The following is a 10,786-nucleotide window of genomic DNA, read 5'->3' on the forward strand; positions in this document are numbered from 1 at the left end:
AAATTGCGTCCAATGCGAAGAGGGACATCCAGTGGAGTTTTGCCCATGGAATCAACAACCTGTGTATGCCGTCTACGATGAATCATTTAGCAACATCTATAACCCTGGTTGGTGGGATCACCCAACTATAGGTTGGGACGGGAATCAGAATCAGGAGAGCCATAGTTTCTATTAGTATAGTTATCAAGNTCTATAACCCTGGTTGGTGGGATCACCCAACTATAGGTTGGGACGGGAATCAGAATCAGGAGAGCCATAGTTTCTATTAGTATAGTTATCAAGGGGATCGAGGCAACCCTCCGGTCTTCATTAATCCGGATTGCAGCCCAAGTAATGCCCAAGATATACCACCCTGTGACCAACCGTTCCTATATGATACCTCTTGCAGCACCTCGTCTCTTGAGACATCGTTAAAACATTATATTGAAAAGAGCGAGGCAATAAGACAATTGCAAGCTGACACCCTTAAAGAATTAGAAGAGCAGATAGATCAGCTTACGAGGGAATTAAAGAAGAAAGCGCCTGGTATGAAGCATAGCAGTTCAAAAGCACAGGGGCCACGAGGAAAAGAACAATGTCATGCAGTGACATTGAAGAGTGGCAAAACAACAACCCCTATGTCATCAGTACCAGATGCAACAACAACACCAGTCAATTTGACTGTTGATGATGACTAGTCAATTAATATTGGAAAAAGTACCAGTTCAGAAGTAAGTTCATCTACAAAAGATGAAGCTCCTCAAGACATGAATGCTAAATTAACACAACCTCCAGCTAATGAAATGCAGCAAGCACCGGACCTCTGCAAGCAGCCAAGTGAACAGGAAATACGGCGGGATCTTCCACCTTTCTTGTCTAGGCTGAAAAAGAAGGATGATAGCAAGTAATTTCAGAGGTTTCTAGACGTTTTCCGGCAGCTACACATTAACATTCCCTTGATAGAAGCACTAGAGCAGATCTCGAGTTATGTAAAATTTCTCAAGAATATTCTTGCAAATAAAAGAAAGATCAGGGAAAATGAAACAGTTGCATTAACATATGAATGTAACACGCTTTTCCAAAACAATCTCCCCACTAAAATGAAGGATCCTGGGAGTTTCACATTGCCCTGCACGATAGGAGGGAAGACGGTCGGGAATGCACTGTGCAATTTAGGGGCAAGCATAAATCTAATGCCCCTGTCAATTTTTAAGAAGCTGGATATCGGCAACGCAAGACTAACCACTATCACAATACAGTTAGCCGATAGATCGATAAAGCTTCCTAAGGGCAAGATAGAGGATGTTCTCATGCAAGTTGACAAGTTTATCTTCTCGACAGACTTTGTCATATTGGATTATGAAGCGGATAGAGAAATCCCTATCATTTTGTGTCGCCCATTCCTCGCGACAGGGCGAGCACTGATCGATATGCAAAAAGGAGAATTGACCATGAGGGTCGACGATCAGGAAGTAAAATTCAACATATTCAATGCGTTGAAATACCCAGGTGATGTGGAAAATTGCCAATACATTGAAGATCTGTGAGAAGAGCCTTGGCACGAACCTCTAAAGGAGCTAGAGGAAGAATAATTGGAAATCGGCACAATGTTGGAGGAATACTGCGCCGCAATTCATATTGAATCAAATTTTGAACAGCTTAAGTTATCTGAACAGACTTCACAACGTATTAAGCCATCTCTGGGAGATCCATCTATGCTAAAGTTAAAGCCGTTGCCCGTGCATTTTAAGTATGCTTACTTAGGAAGTAACAACACATTACCGGTTATCATTTCCACATCGCCGAGTAAGGAAAAAGAAGATGCGCTCATACAGATCCTAAAGAGTAACGTAAAGGCATTAGGATGGACCTTGGTAAACATTCGAGGAATCAGTCCTTCATATTGTATGCATAAGATTCGCCTGGAAGAAGGAAAGACTAGATCAGTAGAAAGGCAACGCCACTTGAACCCTGCCATGAGGGAGGTCATGAAAAAGGAAATAGTGAAGTGGCTGGACGCATGTGCCATCTACCCGATATCTGATAACAGCTGGGTAAGCCCAGTGTAGTGTGTTCCAAAGAAAGGAGGGATGACAGTCATCACTAATGACAAGAATGAATTAATTCCCATGAGAACGACTAGGGGGTGGAGAATTTGTATGGATTATCGTAAACTGAATTTGGCCATTAAAAAGGACCATTTCCCACTCCCATTCATTGATCAGATGTTAGACAAACTTACGGGGAATGAATTCTTCTGTTTTCTTGACGGCTATTCAGGGTATAATCAGATAGCAATTGAGCCGGAGGACCAAGACAAGACAACCTTCACGTACCCATTTGGTACGTTTGCATTCTGACGCATGTCATTTGGACTCTGCAATGCGCCAGGCACTTTTCAACGATGCATGATGGCAATATTCTCAGATTACTTGGAGGAGTCAGTTGAGGTATTCATGGATGATTTCTCAGTTTTCGGCAATAATTATGACTTCTGTCTATTTAACCTTGAAAAAGTCTTGAAGAGATACATGGCAAAAAATCTTATTTTGAACTGGAAAAAATGCCACTTTATGGTGGAAGAAGGAATAGTTCTGAGTCACAAAATCTCTAAGGCCGGTTTGGAAGTTGATCAGGCAAAGATTGACACAATTTCCAAGTTACCCCCACTAGTGGACGTAAAAACACTTAGGAGCTTTCTGGGACACGCAGGGTTTTATAGAAGATTTATTCGCAACTTCTCCCAGATCGCAAGGCCCCTAAGTACAACTGGAGGTTGACCGAGAATACAATTTTGATGACGCATGCACCAAAGCATTCAACACATTGAAAGATGTACTCATCTTTGCACCTATTTTGATTGCGCCAGATTGGATGCACCCATTTGCGTTGATGTGTGATGCTAGCGGATATGCTGTGGGTGTAGCTTTGAGTCAGTGCAAGGACAAGGTATTGCATCCTATTTATTATGCAAGTAAAACATTGAATGATGCACAGGAAAACTATACAACCACAAAGAAGGAAATGCTCGTAGTGGTATTTTCACTGGAGAAATTCCGACAATACTTGATCGGAACAAACGTTGTGGTGTATACGGATCACTCTGCGATCAAGTACTTGATGACAAAGAAGGATGGAAAACCAAGGCTTATACGGTGGGTGTTGCTACTGCAAGAGTTTGACTTAGACATCAAAGATTGGAAGGGCACCGAGAACCAAGTTGCAGATCATTTATCAAGATTGGAGAATTGCGAGGTTCAAGGGATAGAAAAAGATATTGAGGAAAGATTCCCCGATGAGCTGCTGATGGTAGTAGACATTAATGTTCCCTGGTATGTGGTCAAATACCATATGACTATACTTACTAGCAGAAGAAAAAGCTAAGACATGATGCCAAATTTTATTTCTGGGACGATCCATTCCTATATCGACTCAGACCTGATCATATATTATGTCGATGCGTTCCTGAATGCGAAGTCAAGCACATTTTAGAGCTTTGTCATGAGTCTTCATATGGAGGACATTTTGGGGGGCAGTGGACCGCAGCAAAGGTCCTGCAGTGTGGCTACTTCTAGCCAATATTGTTTAAGGATGCCCACGCCCATGTTGTGCAATGCGATAGATGTTAGAGAACGGGGAATATGTCTAAAAGAAATGAAATACCACTGGCGTCAATCTTAGAGGTTGAATTATTTGATGTTTAGGGAATTGACTTCATGAGCCCGTTTCCACCATCAGAAGGTCATCACTATATTTTGGTCACGGTTGACTATGTATCAAAATGGGTTGAGGCCATCTCATGCACCAAGAATGATGCAGCCACAGTGGCGAAGTTTCTGAAGAAGAACATTTTTGCTCGATATAGGATGCCACGGGCCTTAATCAGCGATGAGGGTTCCCACTTTATCAACCGCATAATTGCCAACCTGTTGACTAAATTCAATGTCAGCCATCGAGTTGCGACTGCGTATCACTCACAGACTAATGGGCAGGTGGAAAATTCTAACAGAGAGATCAAAACGAGCTTGGAGAAGGTAGTCAGTACTTCCAGGAAGGATTGGTCACCCAAGCTTGATGAAGCATTGTGGGCATACATGACTACCTATAAGACACCAATTGAATCAGCTGGTCGAATGGCGATGGGACGTCTACAAAAATGCCAAGATCTATAAGGAGAAAAACCAAGAAGTGGCATGACGACCGCATAAACGACCGAAAATTCACCGAAGGTCAACAGGTATTATTATTTAACGCTAGTTTGCGGTTTTTCCCAGGAAAGTTGAAGTCCCGCTGGTCTGGGCCATTCCGAATCAAGACAATCTTTCCTCACAGCGCAGTAGAACTAACAACTTTAGATGGGAACGTGTTTAAAGTCAATGGTCAGCGGATTAAGCCTTATTATGGAGTCGACTTCGAACAACGCATGGACACCATTGACTTGGGCAAGCAGGATTAAATCGCTTGCGGGGGAAGCGATTGCAGTAATTATGAAACATCTGACAATAAGCATCCCTATCTATGTTTACATGCTTTCTCTCCAGTTTTCTTTTATTGCCTTCTGAATTCCGCTATTTACTGCTCATTAGAATTAGTCTTTAATGCTTTCTGCGTTTCCTTTCAATATACTTCTGTATGCATTTCTATTCCTTAGATTTAGTAGCGCTGTTCGTAATTTTTTGTGAATGATTAGATGAAGCATTAAACACCGCAAAGTCCTTTTCGATTTGCGTTTTAGATGAATTGAAAAGAACAATAAATACTGATATGAAATGCGATAATGGGTACATTGTGAGTTAACAAGACACACTTTGCGTCCATTACACCTAAATACATTGCGTTGAGGGGTGTGTTGCATGCGTATGTGTCCTTTGCCCGTCCTTAGCTAAATGCACTATGTTGAGGTATCCTCCAGAAATATGTTAGTTAAGGGGTGTGTTGCGCGGGTGCATGCGTTGTTGCTCGTCCTCAGCAAAAATGTTTTTGCGTTATTAGGAGCGCGATGCTACTTTTTAGCGTGCACCCATTTGAATCAAATGTAAAAAGTTAATCAATTCTTTGATTCTTGTACAGACACAAATTTTTATTGCATTAATTTGTAATTATTTGTATACTTCGTTAATATTCAATACAATGAGTACATATTCACTCCACTTTTTGCCCTTGCCTTTCTCCTTATCATCCTTTGTCAATATTTGCAATGTTCTGAATCTTTTACTTTTGTGTTCTTCATTACGCTGCTATGATGTAATATATATTTATACTTAGAAACATTTCCCATACTTTGTAAATTATGACTGACATTTAGTTAATTCTTAGTTTAGCAGTACTTTACCTTTTTATCTTTCAAAGTTCCGGTCAAACCTTCTTTTTGAAAATTTTCTTCTAAGTGTTTGTCTAGTCTATCCAAACAACGCAATGAGGAACTTGCTCATCTTTAAATTTGGGGGTAGAGAAGGTTTGAGCAGATAAGATCAATAATATGCACTATTTAAGAAAATGCGTTTATTTTCTATTTTTTTTTTAAAAAAATCTTTTTATGCAAAACGCCAATGTCAGCGCAAAGGAAAAAAAATGTTCCCAACCTGATAAGAGTCTAGTTGTGAAAGAAGCCTGCTCGTAGTTGGATGTTCGTATGACACCCGCAGGAGCAAGCCAAAACGAAGGTGGGTTTCCAAGATCAACGCAGTATAAGAAAAAAAAAACATATAAATGCAAGAGATAACTCCTCTGAATATCATGAGTTAAAGTTAAGATTGGCATACAACCGTAGTTGGATGTTCGCATGACACTCGTGGGGACAGGCTAAAACGAAGAGTGTAACCATGACCAACTGTCTCTAGTAAATGACGCAAACGTTTTGACCACTGTATGTAGATATATCAAGTGTTTTGACAAGAAGAGATAAACATTCTATTTTGAAAAAAACTAGAAAAGCATCTTTGAGCAGAATTTTGTTATATAAAAGAATAAAGTAGGGCTTGTTAAGAGTTAACAAGGATAGGAAGAAATTGCGATGTCAAGAAATGTGCCTAAGTGTAATATTCGGAGCAACCAATTGACGCAGAAATATAGGATAGGAATTGATCTTTATTGCCTTAGTAGAAGATATGCTTGAGGACAAGCATATATCTAAATTTGAGGGTGTGATAACTTGTAGAAATACAAGTTATTTATACTGCCTTATCTAGATATTACGGCCAAAAAAGAATAGATATGTGCCAATTGTATGAAAATTAACTTAGAAATACAATAATTCTGAATTATCACATTTACACCCACTAACATTATTAAGATAGAAGAAGAGGAGATTTCTACTCTGTTTTGCAAGAAACCAAGTCACCGCTTGCGATTAAGGCTCAAGAAAAACTGACCAACGCATCTCTGCGTTGGTCATTGCGCATTGCGCCCATCAATAAACAATGAAAAGGCAATTAAGCAATGACGGCGCAATGTGACAGTCGATCTAGAGCTGACTTTCAACCGCATTTGGTAATAAAATCAACACCGCATACGAACACTCGATTGAAAGATGCAGCTGAGCAACGCAAATGCAAAGGATTGTGCCATGTGTACGCCTAACAGTTGTGTAGATTTGACGGTCTGATTGCATAACAGAAGGAATAATATCCCTCCATCTTCAAAATTTCCATAACAACAAGTGGGGACCACAAGGCCGGAATCAAAGATCTTCACCTATAAATACCCCATAGAATTCACAGAAAAAGAAGTTACTCGATACAGGGCTAATTGCTGCTATTATATTGAGAAAAAGGCTGAGCTGAGTGTTAAACTGAAGAAATCCAGGAAGAAGAAGAGACAAGGCCGAGAGGTGAGTCTCAGTTTTAATCTGCCAGATTCCGCCGCGAAGCTCTATACTCCGATCCCTGCTACCAGTTGAGCAAGCCTGAGAGGGAAGCTTATCTTCCACACAATCCATCCATTCCGGCAAGCAAATCTCCATCCAAATCGATGCCGAGACGTTGACGTTTGTTTGTATTTGTTTCTATCTCTTTTCATCATTGTATCTCATCTTCTTTATCTCTTCATTCACACACTATGTATCAGACGCTAAATAGATATATTGAATGTCTTGATCGTTTTCATTCCTCTTCTTTGTCTATTTTCGTTCCTCCGTTTATCGTTTTCTTCATGAAGTGTTCTTAATCCCCGAGTAGTCAATATGAATTAAACGAGTACTTAATTTGTGTTAGAGAGATAATTACATTTAGCTAAGGCATGTTAGACGACATCTTCACCTCTAAGAGCAGAAGTGAAGATGTCATTCTGATCTATCGAGAGAAGGTCAGAAGAATGCGTTAACTAGAGCGAGTAGTACTTCCAGGAATGGAAGCAACCTTGCGTTCAATACGTTCGTCTCTGTTTCACCACAAACATGTGGGAACGTGGCTGATCACTGAAAGGTGCACGCTAAGGGAAAAACGGAACCGTACTTATGACTTTAACGCAATTAAGGAACTTGTGATGTTTATATTAGTTATCTTTCTCTTTCTGCTTCGTACATAAAACTTGCCATCGCATCACATGATCTGTGTATAATCTTCACAGCCAGCCTTGCCCTCAGTATTTTGTATCATGCCGCCTGTATCTTGTACCATCTTTGCTTAGGTTTATTGCATTTTATTTTATTATCACATTTTTACTGTTTTCCTTTACTTTATCGCAACTTTATATACTTGTACACAAATAATTTTATTAAATTGAAAAACCTGATCGCATGTATCATAAACATAACAGAATAACCTCAAACAGTCCTTTTGTTTGACCTCAGATCACACCGACAAACTTGCAGTGGAATTATACTTGGTTCCAACACAAGGAAACTTGTGACAACACACAGCATACTACAAGAGCATCCATTAATAACGCATATCTAAAAGTAGTATTGAATGAATTGAGTGCATTAACGCATGCATCATTAATAAGGAAGTAATTTTACCGTTACAACCATTTACAATCTTAAACTCGTGGTGATAAATTGGTCGCACAATATATGTTCTGGAACTGATATCTACAAGTTTAATAAGTTTTTCCCCATAGTCTGATAAAACTAATTCTCGCCTTGATGCTAATGTCATGCACTCAGAAAACCATTCTTGGTGAATGATGCATTATTTTATGAATGGAAATATGGATGATATGCGTTAATGGATTGCGTTGTGCACTCAAGTTTCCCCAGTGGAATTCAAGTGTAAATTCCTCTAAGTTTCCTGGTAAGTCTAGGGTCGAACACAGGGACTTGTGAAAATAGTTGCGTTGGTAATGTTTATGAAAACTTTGTGGTAACCAAGTAAATAAATAAAGTGTGGGTGTGTTGTTACATTGATGAAAAAAAGAAGTAAATAAAGGCGGCAGATTTGAGAAAGATAGTTGCGTCAATAGATGCAATGAGTATGCGATGAACGGGTTGAGAAGATCTTTAGCTAGCGTTACTCGGGAATGCGTCAAACTTTGCGATCATGTTACAACCATGCATAACAAGTCATTTTCCAATGTAAATGTGATGCTCCTAAGTCTAGGACGCATGTGTTGAATGCAAAATTTCCATAGAGCTTATCCCTAAGTCTCTACTCTTGTCCTATGCATTGATGCAAAATACATGAAAGCAAAGTGACCGCATACAATCATATCTTATTACTAAGATGCATGCGATGCGTTAATAACAAATAGTGCTCATTCCTAAGCGCCTATCTCCCGTTTATGCGTTCTAATCTGGTTCTTCCAAACCTAGATTCTGACCTGACCTTCCCAAGTCTAGATCCTGTCTTTAGACTACCCTTCCGAGTATCTCTAATAGATGAATGAAGCATACATAAACAAGATAATCGTAAAGATGAAGATTCCCTCGTTATGCTAGCTACTACTTCTCAACCCACTCAACTAATTTAGCTACTCATGCATAAATAACAGAGAGTGAATAGATACAGAGAAAGACATTCCATTCTTATAACTGAGTTGAGTACAAAATGATAATGGAAAGTAAAGGTAGAGAGCCTGGTAGTAATTCCTTGCTGACTGATAATGGACAGAAATGCACGTTATCATAGTACTAAGTTCTTAAACTATGTTGGATTGCGTTGATGAAATATGTTAAATTTCGTCCATTAAGCATAAATTTTATAATATTGCGGTCGCATGCGTCCAACGCATTAGAACAGTTGATCTTTACATTTTTGTGTAGAAAATGTGTTAACGCAATGCAGAAATTGCGATCATAGGAATACATTGGTCGAACGCAACTTCACCGCAAGACTTTGTGTTGATCGTGCTCGCAAACATTTGCCCAAGAAGAATCATCACAAATTGGTCAGTGCAACATGGTGGGCACATCCAGCTTAAAGGATGATTAAGATCGATGGGACAGAAAGCTGACGGCAGTCGGATCCAAATTAAGTTGACAGCCGATAACGGTCACAAAGTACATCCAGCTTTATCGGTGACAATTATCCAGCGCATCAACTAGGAATTAAAGCTGTCCCATCTGTACAACTAGGAGAGAGAAGCCACCTTTCACCTTCGATGCCCTATAAATACCAAGTGCATTCTTCAGAGAAGGGATTAAACAGTCGATTATTTCATCATTTTACAAGTTCGCGTCTCGGTCCATAGTCTTCTTTCATTTTAAGGCGGACGCGAGGAAGAAAGTGTGTTGATAGATCGTTTCGGCATGCTTAGAAAAGCACCGGAAGCTCCAAGATAGAGAGAGGGCCGACGCCTGTGGAAGCGGGAATATTTGTAGATCAGAATAGAGATTCAGTGTAAAAAGCCTTGGTCAGCAAGGAATTGCTACCAGGCTCTCTATCTTTATTTTCCATTATCATTTTTTACTCAATTCAGTTATAAGAATGGAACGTCTTTCTCTATATTTGTTCACTCTCTGTAATTCACGCATGAGTAGCTAAATCAGTTGAATGGGTTGAGAAGCATTTAGCTAGCACAGCTAAGGAATCTTCATTCTTTGTGATTATCGTGTTTATGTATGCTTCATTCGTATATTAGAGATACTCGAGAGGGTAGTCTAAGGACAGGATCTAGACTTGGGAATGTCAAGTCAGAATCTAGGTTTGGAAGAACCAGATTAGAACACATAAACGAGAGATAGGCGCTTAGGAATGAGCACTATTTGTTATTAACGCATCACATGCATCTTAGCAATAAGATATGATTGTATTTGGTCACCTTGCTTTGATGCATTTTGCATCAACACATAGGACAAGAGTAGAGACTTAGGGATAAGCTCTATGGACATTTTGCATTCAACACATGCGTCCTAGACTTAGTAGTACCGCATTAACATTGGGAAATGGCTTGCTGTGCATGGTTGTAACATGATCGCAAAGTTTGACGCATTCCCGAGTAACACTAGCTAAAGATCTTCTCAACCCGTTCATTGCATACTCATTGCATCTATCAACACAACTTTCTTTCTCAAATCCGCCGTCTTTATTTACTCCTTTTTCATCAATGCAACAACACACCCACACTTTATTTATTTACTTGGTTACCACAAAGTTTTCATAAACATTATCAACGCAACTATTTTCACAAGTCCCTGTGTTCGACCCTGGACTTACCAGGAAACTTAGAGGAATTTACACTTGAATTCCACTGGGGAAACTTGAGTGCACAACGCAATCCATCAACGCATATTATCCACATTTCCACTTAATAAAATAACGCAACACTGACCGAGGATTTTTACACTGAATCTCTATTCTGATCTACAAATGTTCCTACTTCCGCAGGCGTCGGCCCTCTCTCTATCTTGGAGCTTTTGGTGCTGTCCCAA

Source organism: Benincasa hispida, chromosome 7 (genome assembly GCF_009727055.1).
Source record: "Benincasa hispida cultivar B227 chromosome 7, ASM972705v1, whole genome shotgun sequence".
Taxonomy (NCBI): Eukaryota; Viridiplantae; Streptophyta; class Magnoliopsida; order Cucurbitales; family Cucurbitaceae; genus Benincasa; species Benincasa hispida.